This window comes from Giraffa tippelskirchi, chromosome 2, assembly GCF_054371585.1.
Source record: "Giraffa tippelskirchi isolate mGirTip1 chromosome 2, T2T-mGirTip1v1.2.pri, whole genome shotgun sequence".
In the NCBI taxonomy this organism is placed as follows: domain Eukaryota; kingdom Metazoa; phylum Chordata; class Mammalia; order Artiodactyla; family Giraffidae; genus Giraffa; species Giraffa tippelskirchi.
The window spans coordinates 157504083-157520220 of record NC_137276.1 but is presented as its reverse complement, the minus strand read 5'-3'; the positions used below and the strand labels follow the sequence as shown (position 1 = coordinate 157520220).

The following is a 16138-nucleotide window of genomic DNA, read 5'->3' as shown; positions in this document are numbered from 1 at the left end:
AGGTAGGCTTGTTTCAGTGACATAAGAGAGATGAGAATGAGGTGCTACAGAGTTCCTAAGTAGAAAGGGAACATGGCCAGTGAAAGGCTTGAACTGATTCCTGAGTGATAATGAAGATTTTAATCATGGAGAAGAGGGTAGAAGGTATTGAGGTGTGTATGTATAGTGGTACTGAGGTGTGGAAGCATATGTCATGTGAGGGAAGGACAAAGTTTCCATGCCACTGATACCCAGAATACAGAACAAGAAGGGAGAATTCTTGGAAAAGAGAACAGTCCTTCCTTCCTTTCTTCCCTCCTTCTTTCTTTCCCACTCTCTCTTCTCCCTTCCTTCTCTTTTTCCTTTCTTTGTTTTCTTTCTTTTCTTTTCCTTTTCCTCAGAAAAAAACAAAAGTGGAGTCTAGAAACTGTGGCTGAATCCAGCTTACAGAATTCAAGGAAAAGTCAAATTTTGCCAGGATCCAGGATGAGGCTCTTGGTGAAATTTTAGGAGAATCTGAGTCTGAAAAACACTAAATTGCAAATTCAGCTGTGGCCATGGACATATTCAACATTGTCCACATGTATATTGCCTACAGTTGACAATATAGGTGGCCATGTATTGATCTTTTTTGTTTTCTCTAAGTTAATGAGGAATACCTGGGCATGGGAATCTGCAAACATACAGAGGAAACAGTGGCAAAGGGCGAGGGCTGGGAATTGGATGGAACTAGATTCAATCTCCATCTTTGCCAAACACAAATGATCTGATTTTGACTTGACTTGGTTTCCTTATTTGTAAAATGGTTGTAATGAAAGAATCTACATTCTAGAATGGTGTAAGGTTGCAATTAAATAATGAATACAAATTAATTCATGTCTCTTAAATACATATTTAGTGAGCATACAAGTTACCCTGTCCAGGTGTATATTTCAGTCTTACCATTTTAGCCTGTGTGAATGTGGGCTAGCTATTTAACTATTCTGCCTCAAATTCCTCATCTCTGAGATGGACATAATGCAAGTACAATCCAGAGTGTTGTTGTGAGTATCAACCAAATTGATATAGCTAACACTTTAGTACAGTGTCTAGGGCATAGTAACAGACAAATAAACGTGAAAGACAGAGTTGAGGATAGCAGTGATAATTGTGTCTGATGGAAATGAAGGCAATGCAAAAGTGTTTAAGAGAGAGTATTTTTTTTTTTTAATCACTAGGATTGTTGCAGAAGTTCTGGAAGTTATGGGACAGTAAGTGGAGGCCATCAGTGAAGATAGTGCAGTGAAACTATTAAAATTCCTCCTGAGAGAATGGCTCACAAATAACTGATATGCCTAAGAAACACTGTGTATCAGGAGGTGTAGCCTTGTCCTTACTCTGGCAGGCCCAATCAGCTTGCTCATCCTTCAGGGTTCAGTTCAGTTAAGTTCAGTCGCTCAGTCGTGTCTGACTCTTTGCAACCCCATGAATCGCAGCACGCCAGGCCTCCCTGTCCATCACCAACTCCCAGAGTCCACCCAAATCCATGTCCATCGAGTCGGTGATGCCATCCAGCCATCTCATCCTCTGTCGGCCCCTTCTCCTCTTGCCTCCAATCCTTTCTAGCATTAGGGTCTTTTCCAATGAGGCAGCTCTTCACATGAGGTGGCCAAAGTATTGGAATTTCAGCTTCAACATCAGTCCTTCCAATGAACACCCAGGACTGATCTCCTTTAGGATGGACTGGTTGGATCTTCTTGCAGTCCAAGGAACTCTCAAGAGTCTTCTCCAACACCACAGTTCAAAAGCATCAATTCTTCGGCACTCAGCTTTCTTCACCATCCAACTCTCTCATCCGTACATGACTACTGGAAAAACCATAGCCTTGACTAGACGGACCTTTGTTGGCAGAGTAATGTCTCTGCTTTTAAATATGCTAGCTAGGTTGGTCATAACCTTCCTTCCAAGGAGTAAGCGTCTTTTAATTTCATGGCTGCAATCACCATCAGCAGTGATTTTGGAGCCCAAAAAATTAAAGTCTGATACTATTTCCACTGTTTCCCCATCTATTTCCCATGAGGTGATGGGACCAGATGCCATGATCTTAGTTTTCTGAATGTTGAGCTTTAAGCCAACTTTTTCACTCTCCTCTTTCACTTTCATCCAGAGGCTCTTTAGTTCTTCTTCACTTTCTGCCATAAGGGTGGTGTCATCTGCATACCTGAGGTTATTGATATTTCTCCCAGCAATCTTGATTCCAGCTTGTGCTTCTTCCATCCCAGCATTTCTCATGATGTACTCTACATATAAGTTAAATAAGCAGGGTGACAATATACAGCCTTGATGTGTTCCTTTTCCTATTTGGAACCAGTCTGTTGTTCCATGCCCAGTTCTAACTGTTGCTTCCTGACCTCCATACAGGTTTCTCAAGAGGCAGGTCAGGTGGTCTGGTATTCCCATCTCTTTCAGAATTTTCCACAGTTTATTGGGATCCACACAAAGGCTTTGGCATAGTCAATAAAGCAGAAATACATGTTCTTCTGGAACTCTCTTGCTTTTTCGATGATCCAGCGGATGTTGGCAGTTTGATCTCTGGTTCCTCTGCCTTTTCTAAAACCAGCTTGAACATCTGGAAGTTCACGGTTCACCTATTGTTGAAGCCTGGCTTGGAGAATTTTGAGCATTACTTTACTAAGCGTGTGAGATCAATGCAATTGTGCGGTAGTTTGAGCATTCTTTGGCATTGCCTTTCTTTCGAATTGGAATGAAAACTGACCTTTTCCAGTCCTGTGGCTACTGCTGAGTTTTCCAGATTTGCTGGCATATTGAGTGCAGCACTTTCACAGCATCATCTTTCAGGATTTGAAATAGCTCAACTGGAATTCCATCACCTCCACTAGCTTTGTTCATAGTGATGCTTTCTAAGGCCCACTTGACTTCACATTCCAGGATGTCTGGCTCTAGGTGAGTGATCACACCATCGTGATTATCTGTGTCATGAAGATCTTTTTTGTACAGGTCTTCTGTGTATTCTTGCCACCTCTTCTTAATATCTTCTGCTTCTATTAGGTCCATACCATTTCTGTCCTTTATCGAGCCCATCTTTGCATGAAGTGTTCCCTTGGTATCTCTAATTTTCTTGAAGAGATCTCTAGTCTTTCCCAATCTGTTGTTTTCCTCTATTTCTTTGCATTGATTGCTGAGGAAGGCTTTCTTATCTCTCCTTGCTATTCTTTGGAACTCTGCTTCAGATGGGAATATCTTTCCTTGTCTCCTTTGCTTTTCACTTCTCTTCTTTTCCCAGCTATTTGTAAGGCCTCCTCAGACAGCCATTTTGCTTTTTTGCATTTCTTTTCAATGGATATGATTTTGATCCCTGTCTCCTGTACAATGTCATGAACCTCTGTCCATAGTTCATCAGGCACTCTGTCTATGAGATCTAGTCCCTTAAATCTATTTCTCACTTCCACTGTATAATCAAAAGGGATTTGATTTAGGTCATACCTGAATGGTCTAGTGGTTCTCCCTATTTTCTTCAATTTAAATCTGAATTTGGCAATAAGGAGTTCATGATCTGAGCCACAGTCCACTCCCGGTCTCTCATTTATCCAATTAGCTGATTATCACATCAGCATATGCCTTAGAGTATGGTCAGGAGTCTGATTACATGCTCAAGGCAATAGGTAACACTCTGTCATGACTGAAAGGGACAATTTAAAATGATTAGCCAGTTACCTTATATAAAAAACCAGATGTGTAACCATTGGATCTTTCAGTCAGCTTTCAATAATGCTGTGAGAATTAAAGGATTGCCAAACCACTCTATTTTACATATGTGTCATTTGTTATTTATTTTTTAATAGCAATATAGTTGATGTACAATATTATGTCAGTTTCAGGTGTACTACTTAGTGATTTGACATTTGTCTGCATTATCAAATGATCCCACAATAAGTCTAGTAACCACCTGTCCCCATACAAAATTATTACAGTATTGGTGACCATACTCATTGTGTCACATCTGTGGAACTTTATTGTATAACTGGAGGTTTGAAACGTCAGTTTACCTATTTTGCCCACCCCAACCCCCTCACTTCTGATAACTACCTATTTGTTCTCTGTATCAATGAGTCTCTGTTCATTTTGTTTCATTTCTTTTAGATTTTCACATATAAGTGACAATGTGGCATTTGTCTTTCTCTGTCTGATTTATTTCATCTAGCATAATACCCTCTATCCATCCACATTGTTGCAAATGGGAAGATTTTTTTTTTTTTATGGCTAAGTACAGAAGGCAGCACACTCCCTTCTGATCACCAGAGCTAGATGCTCTAGCAGTGTCCCCTATGTGGGCTTTGAGGGCCCTTCTCTTGTGAAAGGGCTGGTTACAGTTGGTGCACTGGCAGGCACAGCCCATTCCTGGAATAGCTAGTTGTGGGGTCCAGTATGCCCCAGATCTGGTGCATGGGTAAGCCTATGGTGCTAATAAGCTAGAGGAAGGACTCCAGAGTGGTCCTTACCAGCACCAGTGTTCTCATAGTAGAATGAGCTCCCCAAAATGGCTATGTCCCCAGAGAGAGTCTCATTTGCCTCCTGCCATCCTAAGAGACTCTCCAGGATCAGTAAATGAGTCTGCCTAGGCTCCTTTCAAATTACTGCCTCTGTGCGGGGCTTCCCTGGTGGCTCAGTGGGTAGTCTGCCTGCAGTGCGGGAGAATTGTGTTCAATCCCTGGCTTAGGAAGATTCCCTGGAAAAAGAAATGGCAACCCATTCCTTGCCTGGAGTATCCTTGCCTGAAGAATTCCATGGACAGAGGAGCCTGGTGAGCTACAGTCCATGGGGTCACAAGGAGTCAGATACGACTGAATGACAAACACTTTCTGCCCACTTTTTGCTGGGAGCATGTGAGATTTTGTGCATATCCTTTAAGACTGGAATCTCTGTTTTCTACAGCCCTCCAGTTCTCCCATTTGTAAGCTCCACTGGTCTTCAAAACCAAATCTCCTTAGGGCTCATCTTTCGGCTTCAGGACTCCTAGCCTGAAGACCCCAATGTGGAGCTCAGGTCCCCCATTCCTTTGAGAGTATTTCTTTAATTGTGATTATACTCCCATTTGTGGTCACTTCTTGGTGTTTGGGTCTTAATTATACCACATCCCTGAATCTTTTACCCATATTGTTACCGTTCTTTCTTTGTCTCTTTAGTTGTAGAAAAATCTTTTCTGGTAGTCTTCAGGTCATTCTCATTGATAGGGCTTTATAAATCCTTGTAATCTGATGTGCCTGTGGGAGGAGGTGAGCTCAGGGTCGGAAGATTCTGTCAGCTTGGCTGCACTTACAACTACTTGCTTTTAGAGTCTAGATTCTTTATCACCTCATCTTCACCCTTTGGCTTATAGCTATGACTGGTTTTACCCAGGCAGATACTTTATAAATCACAAGTGTTTCTAAAAATCCCTGGTGACTTAGACAGTAAAGAATCTGCCTGCAATGCAGGAGACCTGGGTTCGATCCCTGAGTTGGGAAGATTCCCTGGAAAAGAGAATGGCAATCCACTTCAGTACTCTTGCCTGGAGAATGCCATGGATAGAGGCGAGAGACGGGCTACAGTGATGGGGTTGCAAAGAGTTGAAATAAGTGACTAAGTGACTAACACACATGTAGAGAAGAGATACTGAAAAGGGAAAGCAAGGGAAGAGAATGGCAAATATCCCAGGGAAGAGATCTACAAGAGTTTGAAGAGATTTGTCAATATTTAGCCAGCATCAAAATCACCTGGAGGGCTTTCTAAAATGCAGATTGCTGGGCCCCACCTCCAGAGTTTCTGATTCAGTAACTCTAAGATTGTTGTTGTTCAGTTGCTAAATTGTGTCCAACTCTTTGTGACCCCTTGAACTGCAGCATGCCAAGCTTCCTTGTCCTTCACTATCTCCCTGAGTTTTCTCAAACTCATGTCCATTGAATCAGTGATGCCTTCCAACCATCTCATCCTCTGTTGTCCCCTGGGACTCCAGAATTTGTATTCCTAACAAGTTCACAGTTGATGCTGATGTTGGCTAGCCTGGAGACCAAACTTTTGAAACCACTAACTAAAGCATTGGTCTTCAAAATTTTGAAGCATATCTCAATGTAATTTTGAAAAATTATGTTACCTTCTTTTACAGTTTAAACTTTACATCAAAAAATTTGTCATAAATTGGATTTGTTGCAAATGTAATACTTTAAAAAGCACTGCATGTATTGACATTGTATATAAAATCATTACCTTTAAATAAAACAACTAATTTCAATAGGATATAAATAGTTAGTAGTTTGATATGCAGACTGATTTAAAAGGAATACATTAGCAAGCTCATCCTTAATATTTGGAAACAATATATAATTCTATTTTCTCCTTTCAATCATTCTATTGCCATCATAGAGTTACATGCTCCTGTAATTATGCAATAAAATGCATGTATAAGTTTAAAAACATGACTTTAGTGCCAAAATATTACTTTTGATTACCTCAACAGCTGTTATTAAAAATCAATCAAAGCAATTGACTTTCCAATATCAATATTTTAAATTATTCCTTTGTTTCAGTATCCCTAAGATTTTTACACCTTGGGGCAATGCACCATAGAAAGATGGGTGAGACCTTATCTTTTGCTGTTGTTAGTGAGAGAAAGGTCAGCATAAAAGGGCCAGGGTGACAGGGCAATTGTCTGAAGGTCTCAGCTCCTGGACTTTTCTTATAGAGAAAGGAAAAAATGTGGATACTGAGGATTTAGAAATTGATTTATTAAAAATTGGTCATTCTCTGTGCCCCTTATACTTCTTTGTGTACTTCTATGGGTACTTGAACCCCAAACTGAATATTGGCTGCTCAAAGGAAATTTTCAGTTTGCAGTTTGTACTTCTCACTGACATGGGACTGCTTATTATTTTGAAATGAACATCTTTTCTCTCTTCATTTTTATTTATAATAATAGTCACAAGTAACATTTGTACTTGACTTTTTATTTTTATTTATTTATTTATTTATTTTTTTTTCCTCCCTCCCCCAATACTTGACTTTTTAATTTATGTCACTTTAATGTGTAAAAATTAATATATAAGGAAAACCTCAATTAAAATAGAGTTGGGATGTCAGAAATGGGAGGCCTCAGTGCCTTATGAAGATAGTAGAGTCCAACAGGAAGAAGAAAGACTTCCTCTTCCTGTTGGCAAGAATTCAGCCAATGAGAGACTGCCACAACTCAGTCAATGAAAAGTCACTATAGTTTGAACTCAATTTCTCCAAGGTATTCTTTATTCACTATGGGGCTTCCCTGGTGGCTCAGACAGTAAACAATCCACTTACAATGCAGGAGGCCCGGGTTTGATTCCTGGGTCAGGAAGATCCCCTGTAAAAGGCAATGGCTACTCACTCCAGTATTCTTGCCTGGAGAATTCCATGGACAGAGAAGCCTTGCAATATTCCTTTTCACCTTTTTAAAAGAGTTCTCCACTCCATTTTTACTGGGAACTTGCATGTGGCTTGCCCCAGTAGCAAACCCGGAAATGAAGTCTTCATTGATCCCAAATAAACCCATTTTTGCTTGAGAAATAGCTAGCAGTCTGTTCATTTTAGGTCAACAAAATGTATATCACTTGAATTTTATTTTCACAAATTTGTAGATTAGTATAGGTAAGGCAGATATTATTGTGATTACTTCACAAGTAGGGAAATAATTTCCAGGAGAAAATTAAAAATCAATCAAAGCAGTTGACTTTCCAACGTCAATGTTTTAAATTATTCCTTTGTGAATTGCCCAGTTCCACAGAACTAGTCGGTAAGAAACCCCAGTTTCAAATCACCTCCAACTGTAGTTCCCTGAATTTTAATTACATTGCTTGAAGGCCGGGGTTCACTTGGCAGATGATAGGACTGAATAATGCCAGTTCTCTCCCTACTCAAGAATAGGGACTGTATGCATTTTCAGGGTGAAGGCCTTGAGTATCAGATAATGAAGAACCGTTAAGCCTAAAAAAGTACTGTGACATACACAAAGACTGGAGAGTATTCAACCATGCTATGTACAGTCTGGAAGGACCAGTGGCAAGGGCATCATAATAGCAGTAAAGTTTTGACACCATAAAATTTTACATTAATATCTCTTCCAAAAGACAAAGCATTTTCTTTTGAGCTGAATGTTCGTGCTCTCTCAGATTCATACATTGACACTCTAATCACTAATGTGATAGTATTTGAAGAGTGACCCTTGGGAGGTAATTAGGAGCAGATGAAGCCATGAGGGTGGGGACCTCTTTAGGGAGTTAGTGCTCTTATAAAAAAGATACCAGAGAGTTCAGTCTCTCTCTCTCTCCGTGGGCACACACCGAGGAAAGGTAATTTTAAGACTCAGCAAGAAAGCAGCTATATAATAGCTAGAAAGTGTGTTCTCATCAGAACCCAATCATAGTGGCACACTGATCTCAAGCTTCCAGCCTCTAGAACTGCAAGAAAATAAATTTCTGTTATTTAAGGCTTCCAATTTGTGGTATGTTAATACAGCAACCCTAGCAGACTAAAACAGTATCTTAACTTCAATACTGAGTATGCAGTGAGAGCATTGCATTAACATAATCTAATATGATATAAAATTTCTTTGAGGAGCTTCCTTAGATCTTATCCAGTAATATTTATCACTGGGACAACTTGTAGTACTTCCGTAATATTTGTTTGCTGTCTTTATCATGTTCTGTATTCAGATTCTTGAGACAAACAGATTAGTCTCTCCTTCATGCAGCTCTTTGGTGAGCATTGTAACAAGAGGAAGACAAATTGAATGGCAGCATGAGGATAGACATGGGTGCAATTTAAGATTGAGTTTACTGTGAAGTAAAGGAGAGAGATAATACGGATCTAGGGAGTAGAAAATGCTGCAGATATGGAAAGAAACACTGATTATAGATGACATTGTGCAGTTAGAGTCCACAGAGCTTGGTTGCTGCAAAAGATGTGAGATGGCCCCACATGAATAAGGTGTAGAGATGATGGTTGAATTGAATGGAAGCTTGAAATAGACTTAAAGTTGACTTACTTCTTGGCTTGGGGATCTTTACCTCTTGCCAAAAGACAGGAGATTTTCTCACATCTGCCATTTCAGGTGACTGTACATTTCTCTCTTCTGTCTCACTCAGGCAGCTGTGTGTGCTCTTTCAGTCCTAGAATACTGGGAAGGAAAGCAAAAGTGTATACTCTAAGCATGCAATGCTCTGTAGAGGATAGATAGGCATCTATAGCACAGTGAAATGCAGTATTGGCCTTGTATCCGAAAACATGGCTTTATGTCTGGATGCTGCTGTTTACCAAAAGTCACCACAGCCAAAGTTCACTAGAGAATGGTAATTGTGAAGATAATGAAGAACAAAACTCTGCAAGGTGTTAAGTATTGTCCTTTGATAGAACAGCAACAACAACAAAAAAGGAGCAACATAAACTAGATTTGAATTCCCTAGGAATAACTAAAATGAAAGTGGGATTTTATTCTCGAATAAGTCTTGACAGGTCACCTTATCAGCTCAATAGATCCTTGAGAGTCAACAACAGCAAGCTACAAGTTTTCTGATTTAAGTTCTGTCAAGGGAGGTTTACTAAAAATTGTAACATGACAAAATAGTAGCACTGCTTTGAAGGGAGCCGACAGTGTCGCTGTTGTCTCCAAATGAAAGGCTGCCATGGGCAAGCATTCCTTGTCATTTCCTTCTCTCAGGGTGCTTTTCTTTGCCTCCCAAGAGTCAAAACAATGGTAACTGAGAAGCTGGCATCAGCATGAGTGACAGTAAGTGTTCCAAGACAGCTAGTTGATTGATTGACGGACGATGATGAATGTTATCTAAAAGAACAGAAAGCTGTGTTTCCTTTTTGAAACCATTCAAATTTGGACAACATAGGCCAACAATCAGACATTTCTAAATTTAATGTGCACAGCATATCCAAATATGCAAACAACAATCAAAACCACCACCCACCAGAACTCACGTACATTAATAAGTGTCAAAGTAATTCAAACATCAGAAATCTCCTTTTCCACCTGTACAGATGCCACAAGTCCCAGTTGATGAAATGACACTGAAGAGAACACAGGTATGCAAATTCTAGCTAATGATAGTCATAGAAAATTTTATACCTGTACAATAATTTCTCTTACTCTATTCTATTGTAAACTCTATAGTTGGAGACTGGGGAACATACCTTCAAGATCACATAATTCAAAATTTATATTTTATTATATGTGAAGAAGACCGAAGCCTTAACAGGAAAGTCCATTGGCAAGTGATTGGCAGAGACACGGTTAACTTTGGTCCCCAACCAGTATTTTGGTGACACAGCATATCAGTAACAGGTCCCAAAAGGTCATTGATGTCCCACTCAATACAGGATGATTCTAAGTGGGTTTATTGGCAAAAAGAATAAATACAAAGATTTAAGCAGAGTTTATAGGAAATACAAGAGTTAGTGTGGAAACTGAGAATAGCAGCAGTGGCAGGGTCCCAACCCAAGATGGGAGAAATTCACCTATAAAAGGAAAAACCTGCACAGAAGCTGCCTTCAAAAGAGCAGGTGACCGTCTGTGAAGGGGCACAGCTAGGCTGAGTAAATTTTACAGAAAGTGGGAACCAGATAAATGAAGAGCCTCACTTCACTCTCCTCCCCATTCTGACTTCTTACTGGAGCTACCTACTGGCTGAATTCACCTGCAAAGTAGAAGGCATTTTTATGTGGTCCATGGTACCAGACTTCTGGAGCAAAGAGCAGATGGACAGCCGATATGAAAGGGGGAAGGATGATATCTGGCACAAAGGCATATTATGATTTTGCAATGTGTATGAGAGCAAGAAAGAAATACACAGGAACAGATAGCAAAAAGAAATTGATAGAGGAGAAACTCACTATCGAAAGCAGGCTAAAAACAGCTATGCAGAGGACTTATGGGAATTTCCCATTGACCACCTGCTTCTGAATGTGTATGGGGGAAATTCTAAGAGGCTTTAGATGCAGGAGCTAGAAACAAAAACAACTTTTAAAATTGCAGCTGCAGTTTATTTTTATTTGAGCAACTTGATACACATATTTTAACCCATGAAAGGACTTGTTGGCTGGCAGACAGAGATGCAGAAGAACTTCTAAAACACACAGTATTGTGGTGCTGTCAAGGTATAAGCTGACACTCACTGTGGAGACTTCATATATCACAGAGATAACAGTGAATTAGTTAGAATAATGTTGTTTTATCCAAATAAAAGTGTATGATATCTAAAGTGTTTTTATATTTATCATCTCCTGACAGTTCTATGAGACAACTGAACCATTTCTTTAAAATTCCCATTTTATAGAGTGGGAAATCCCAGGCAAAAGAGATGGTTACCCGATGGTACACAGCTAGAGAGGGGTCTCAAACCCAAGTCTGCTGATGACAGATTGAGCTCTTTCCACTGCACTCCACAGTCCCTCACTTGCATGTGTCCATAGCTTCAGGAAGTATAATTTGATTTGCACAAACTCAATATTTGACATAGTCTAGTGTTAGACACAGGCAATCCTCCATACACTTTATCAATCTCTCACATGATCTTGGCAGGGAACTTAGGAGTCTGAAGCAATTTGCAGTTTATAGAGGTACCATTTATAAATGTAAGAGAAAGTATTTTGGTTGTCCCAAAGATTAGGGCATATTATTAGCATTTAATAGTCAGAGCCAGGGATTCTAAACTTTTTCCAATGTGTGGGTCAATACTGCACAATGAAGAATTGTCCTATCCAAATAAATACCAAGAACCCTCTCAAGGAGAAGTATTTAAATTGAGATTGTCCCTCTACAGTTAGCCAGGACTCTATCTACATAAACACTTATAATAAGTTCAGTACCTATAAGGTTCTCCTTAAGCATGTATAGAAAATTCAGATTACTTTCAGATTTCTTGGTCTCACCTCTGAACACAATCATTCAAGATGTGCAATGTGGCCAAAATCTACATTTTAAAATGTGTGTACTCTCACACTGCTGTATTTAAAATGGATAACCAATAAGGACCTACTGTATAGCACATGAAACTCTTCTCAATGTTATGTGGTGGCCTGGATCGGAGTGGGGTTTGGGGGAGAATGGATACATGAATATGTATGACTGAGTCCCTTCACTGTTCACCTGAAACTATCACAACACTGTTAATCTCCTATACCCCAATACAAAATAAAAAGTCCAAAAGAATGAAATAAAATACGTACTCTCTTAGTTAGTTTGCAGTTAATTCTGTGTGAAATGCTGGCCCAAGCTTATCAAGAGGGAACACAACTTAAAGGTTCTGAACAAATTGTAGATGTTTATTTCACAGTCCTCTAACCTCTTCTGTACACCCATCCAATCAATCCAAATTTCCATTTAGTTCTGACAGCAAGGACCTGTTTCCTGGTGACAAATTTTCCTGATTACCTCTCTGATATACCTGTCCTTTGTTGTTATAGGGCTTCCCTTGTAGCTCAGTCGGTAAAGAATCTGCCTGCAGTGCAGGAGAAACGGGTTTGATCCCTGGGTCGGGAAGATTCCCTGGAGAAGGAAATGGCAACCCCTCCAGTATCCTTGCCTGGAAAATCTCATAGACACAGGAACCTGGTGGGCTGCAGTCCATGGGGTCGCAAAGAGTTGGGCATGACTGAGCAACTAACACTTGATGTTCTAACCCCACCTATTAAATCAGAGTATTTGATGGTATGTCCCAGAGATCAGTATTTCTTCAAACTCTGTGATTTCAGTGCACATCCGAATTAGAGAACAAGCAGTTTAGATCCTTGCTGCTTAAAACTCAAAACATGTGTTCTACAGACCAGTAGCATAGAGTCACCTGACAATCTTATTGAATGCAGATTTGTGTTCACTAGACCTGGGATGTGATAGAGTTGCATTTCTAACAAGCCTCCAAGTGATGCCAGGTGAGTCTCAGATATTCCTCCACCAGTTTCTATCTTTCACTCTGTACTTAGGCTTTGATACTATTCAACTGCAGCGTTCCTCATGGTCTTTGACTGGATTAAGCCTTCAGGTCTCAGGCTCAAGAATGATGGCTCTAGAAATTCTCTAGTCAGACTCCAGCCCTGCAGAAGACTACCTCAGGCACTGTGAGTGTTTATCATGAATCTGGTACAACTGGATACCACTACAGTTTATCAGGCAGGCGCATCTCTGATCTGCCCTTAATGCTTTATAAATGCAAGCTGTTAACTGCTCAACCCACCCTCTGAACACTTGTTGGTTGTGTTTCCTACCAGTATCCATCTGATGATTGTCAAACTTCTGGCTGCCAGTGAAAGGGTCTTTAATGGAAGGAAACTGACACTGTGATCTCTCCAGTTGCTTTTCAATACTTTAGCCTCCCAACCCCAATAAACAATACTCTGAATGTCCACTTCCTTGAAAGTTCTTGTGACCTCTGTGTCTATTCCTACTTCCAGTGCTATTACCTCTCCATGGAATACCTTTCCTCATTTCCTTCACCTTATGAACATCTACTCATTTTCCAAAGCCCTATTTAATGTGACCTTCTCTTTATCTTTTTCCCTGACTTGCCTCTTCCAGGCAGAATCAATTATTCATTGGACTCTAGGGGCTGACTCCATAATGTCTCTATAGTACTTATATTCAGTAAAGTGTCTATTAAAGTCTGGAGACACAGATGATATTACATTATTGGTTTTATATATTGGAGAAGTCCTTGACATTATGTGTATATTTTTATACATATTTGCCTATGTTTCCAAACTTTATGGTCATTCTGCATTTGTTCACACAATGTCCTTTGTGGACTCTCTGTTACCTGAGTTGACCTCTAGACTTTATCTAATTCACTTTTCTATTCTCAGAATCTAGTATGGGTCCTGGGCCATTTTTACAGTTTAGTATAAGTTGTCAAACTGAAATGTTAAGTTGCTTTAATGATCTTTTGTTGATATATTAGAAAAAATGATGGGAAGATTGTTCATAGCATAGGACAAAGAGCCTATCAAATGGGGACTTTACATTTAGAAGCAAAAGAAACCTCCCCAATGTCTTAGGCAGCAAATTCCACATTCTCTTATTTCCAAAAGTAACCTTTGTTTTGGGTCTTTCTTGACAGATATATAGAGGCTTCTTTAGGATCATCCTAAAAGGTAAAAGTATAATGATGGTTTAAATATACGTCATTGTCCTGCATGGGTCTCCCATGTGGCTCTAGTGGTAAAGAACCCACCTGCTATGCAGGAGACATGAGAGATCCAGGTTCGATCCCTGGGTCAGGAAGATCCCCTGGAGGAGGGCATAACAACCCACTCCAGTATTCTTGCCTGGAGAATCCCATGGACAGATGAGCCTGGCAGGTTATAGTCCATAGGGTTGTAAATAGTTGGACACAACTGAAGCAGTTTAGCATGCATGCACATTGTCCTGCAGCCAAAATTTGAACTTTGTAGTCAGAAGCCAGAGGCTTTCTGCCCAGAGACACCAAGAAGGGCACAAGCCTAAGTCAGGCTGCTCCAATCTTTGTAAACAGATATAAGTGAGAGGGTGTGATCTTCCTCCCTGTCATTCACAACTTTTCACTTGGACTAGAAAAACCTCTGTTAACATGTTAAAATAAAAAAAAAAGAAAGAAAGAAAACCCTATCCAAAGGTATTCAGTCAGAGAAAAAAATGCCTGTGGGTTACCAAACCCAGAGTTATATCCCCAGTAAAATGATTCAGTAAAATGAGTCAATCTTTTCACATTTCCACACCAAGACACCCAGAGAGCAGCCACCTGTGGACTGCTCAAGTAAGCATAGTACTTGTATAGCCCCCAAAAAGTGCAAACACAAGGAATTCTCCTCCTCCCAGGAGTGCCCTCTTAGGTCATACTTACCCTACTGAGTTGCTTCAAAATGCATTTCTAAGCAAAACAGCTGCAATTCCAAAGAATCTCAGCACTAAGTCCTTGAATCACCTGGTTATGAAACTCATAAAGTGCTGAAATAGTGTAAAGATGGGTTTTCGTATAAGTAATGCATGCTCAGTACAGAACAGCTAAACACAAGTAAGCTAAAAAGAAGGAAATAAAGCCAGGTGAAACAATAGCTCTATTAATATTCTTTAGTGTATCCTTCCAGAGAAGGCAATGGCAACCCACTCCAGTGTTCATGCCTGAAGAATCCCAGGGACGGGGGAGCCTGGTGGGCTGCTGTCTATGGGGTCACACAGAGTCGGACATGACTGAAGCGAATTAGCAGCAGGAGCAGCAGCAAACAAAGTTTATATTGAATATATGTTGAATTTAATATAGTTATTAAATATTATAGTAGTATATTTATATATAAAATTATTAAAATAAAGATGTAACAAACCTCCTCTTAGCTATATCTTTCCACATGTCTACTACCTTAGTATAAATTACTAGAAGTGGAACTGCAAGGTCAAGAGACATGGAAAATAGTATCAAAGAGCCCTACAGAAAGTGTCTACCAGTTTACTTCCATCAAGAGTATTTGGGGGCTTCCCTGTTGACTCAGAAATAAAGAATCCTGCCAATGCAGGAGACGTGGGTTCGACTGCTGATCCAAGAAGATCCCACATCCCACATGCCATGGAACAACTAAACCTGAGTGTCACAATTACTGAGCCTTGCTGTGGAGCCCAGGAGCTACAACTACTGAGCCCACAGCCGCAACCACTGAAGCCCACTTGCCCTAGAGCCCTGTGCTCTGCAAAAACAGAAGCCACTGCAGTGAGAGGCCACACACCACAACTAGAGAGTAGCCCCTGCTCATCACAAACTAGAAAAAAGCCTGTGCAGCAATGAAGACCCAACACAGCCAAAACGAAATAAATAAATAAAATTATTTATAAAAAAGCATATTTGGAACTTCCCTGATGTTCCAGTGGCTAAGACTCCACACTCCCAATGCAGAGGCATAGGTCTTATCACCCAGGAACTACATCTCACATGCAGCAACTGAGAGTTCTCATGACACAAGCAAAGATCTCCCATGCCTCAAATAAGACCCAGCACAGCCAAAAAAATAAATTAATAAAAAATGAAAAAAATATATTTAAAGAGTATTTGAGAGTCCCTTTGTTTCCCCATCACCTATCTTCTCCAAGAATATAATTTAAATATCTTCAAATTTAAAAGTGAGTATTATATCT

General features: G+C 40.0%; 1 long non-coding RNA gene across 1 annotated transcript in view; it reads right to left on the bottom strand.

Annotated features, from left to right (window-relative positions):
• Window positions 1–7582: 7582 nt before the first annotated feature.
• LOC145524490 (uncharacterized) overlaps window positions 7583–16138 on the bottom strand; it is a 65823-nt gene continuing 57267 nt past the window's right edge. The window contains exons 16-18 of the long non-coding RNA XR_014067573.1: window positions 14859–14962; window positions 9026–9157; window positions 7583–8438 (exon numbers count right to left, since the gene is read on the bottom strand). This is a non-coding gene — a long non-coding RNA (uncharacterized LOC145524490). The remainder of the gene's footprint in view (window positions 8439–9025; window positions 9158–14858; window positions 14963–16138) is intronic.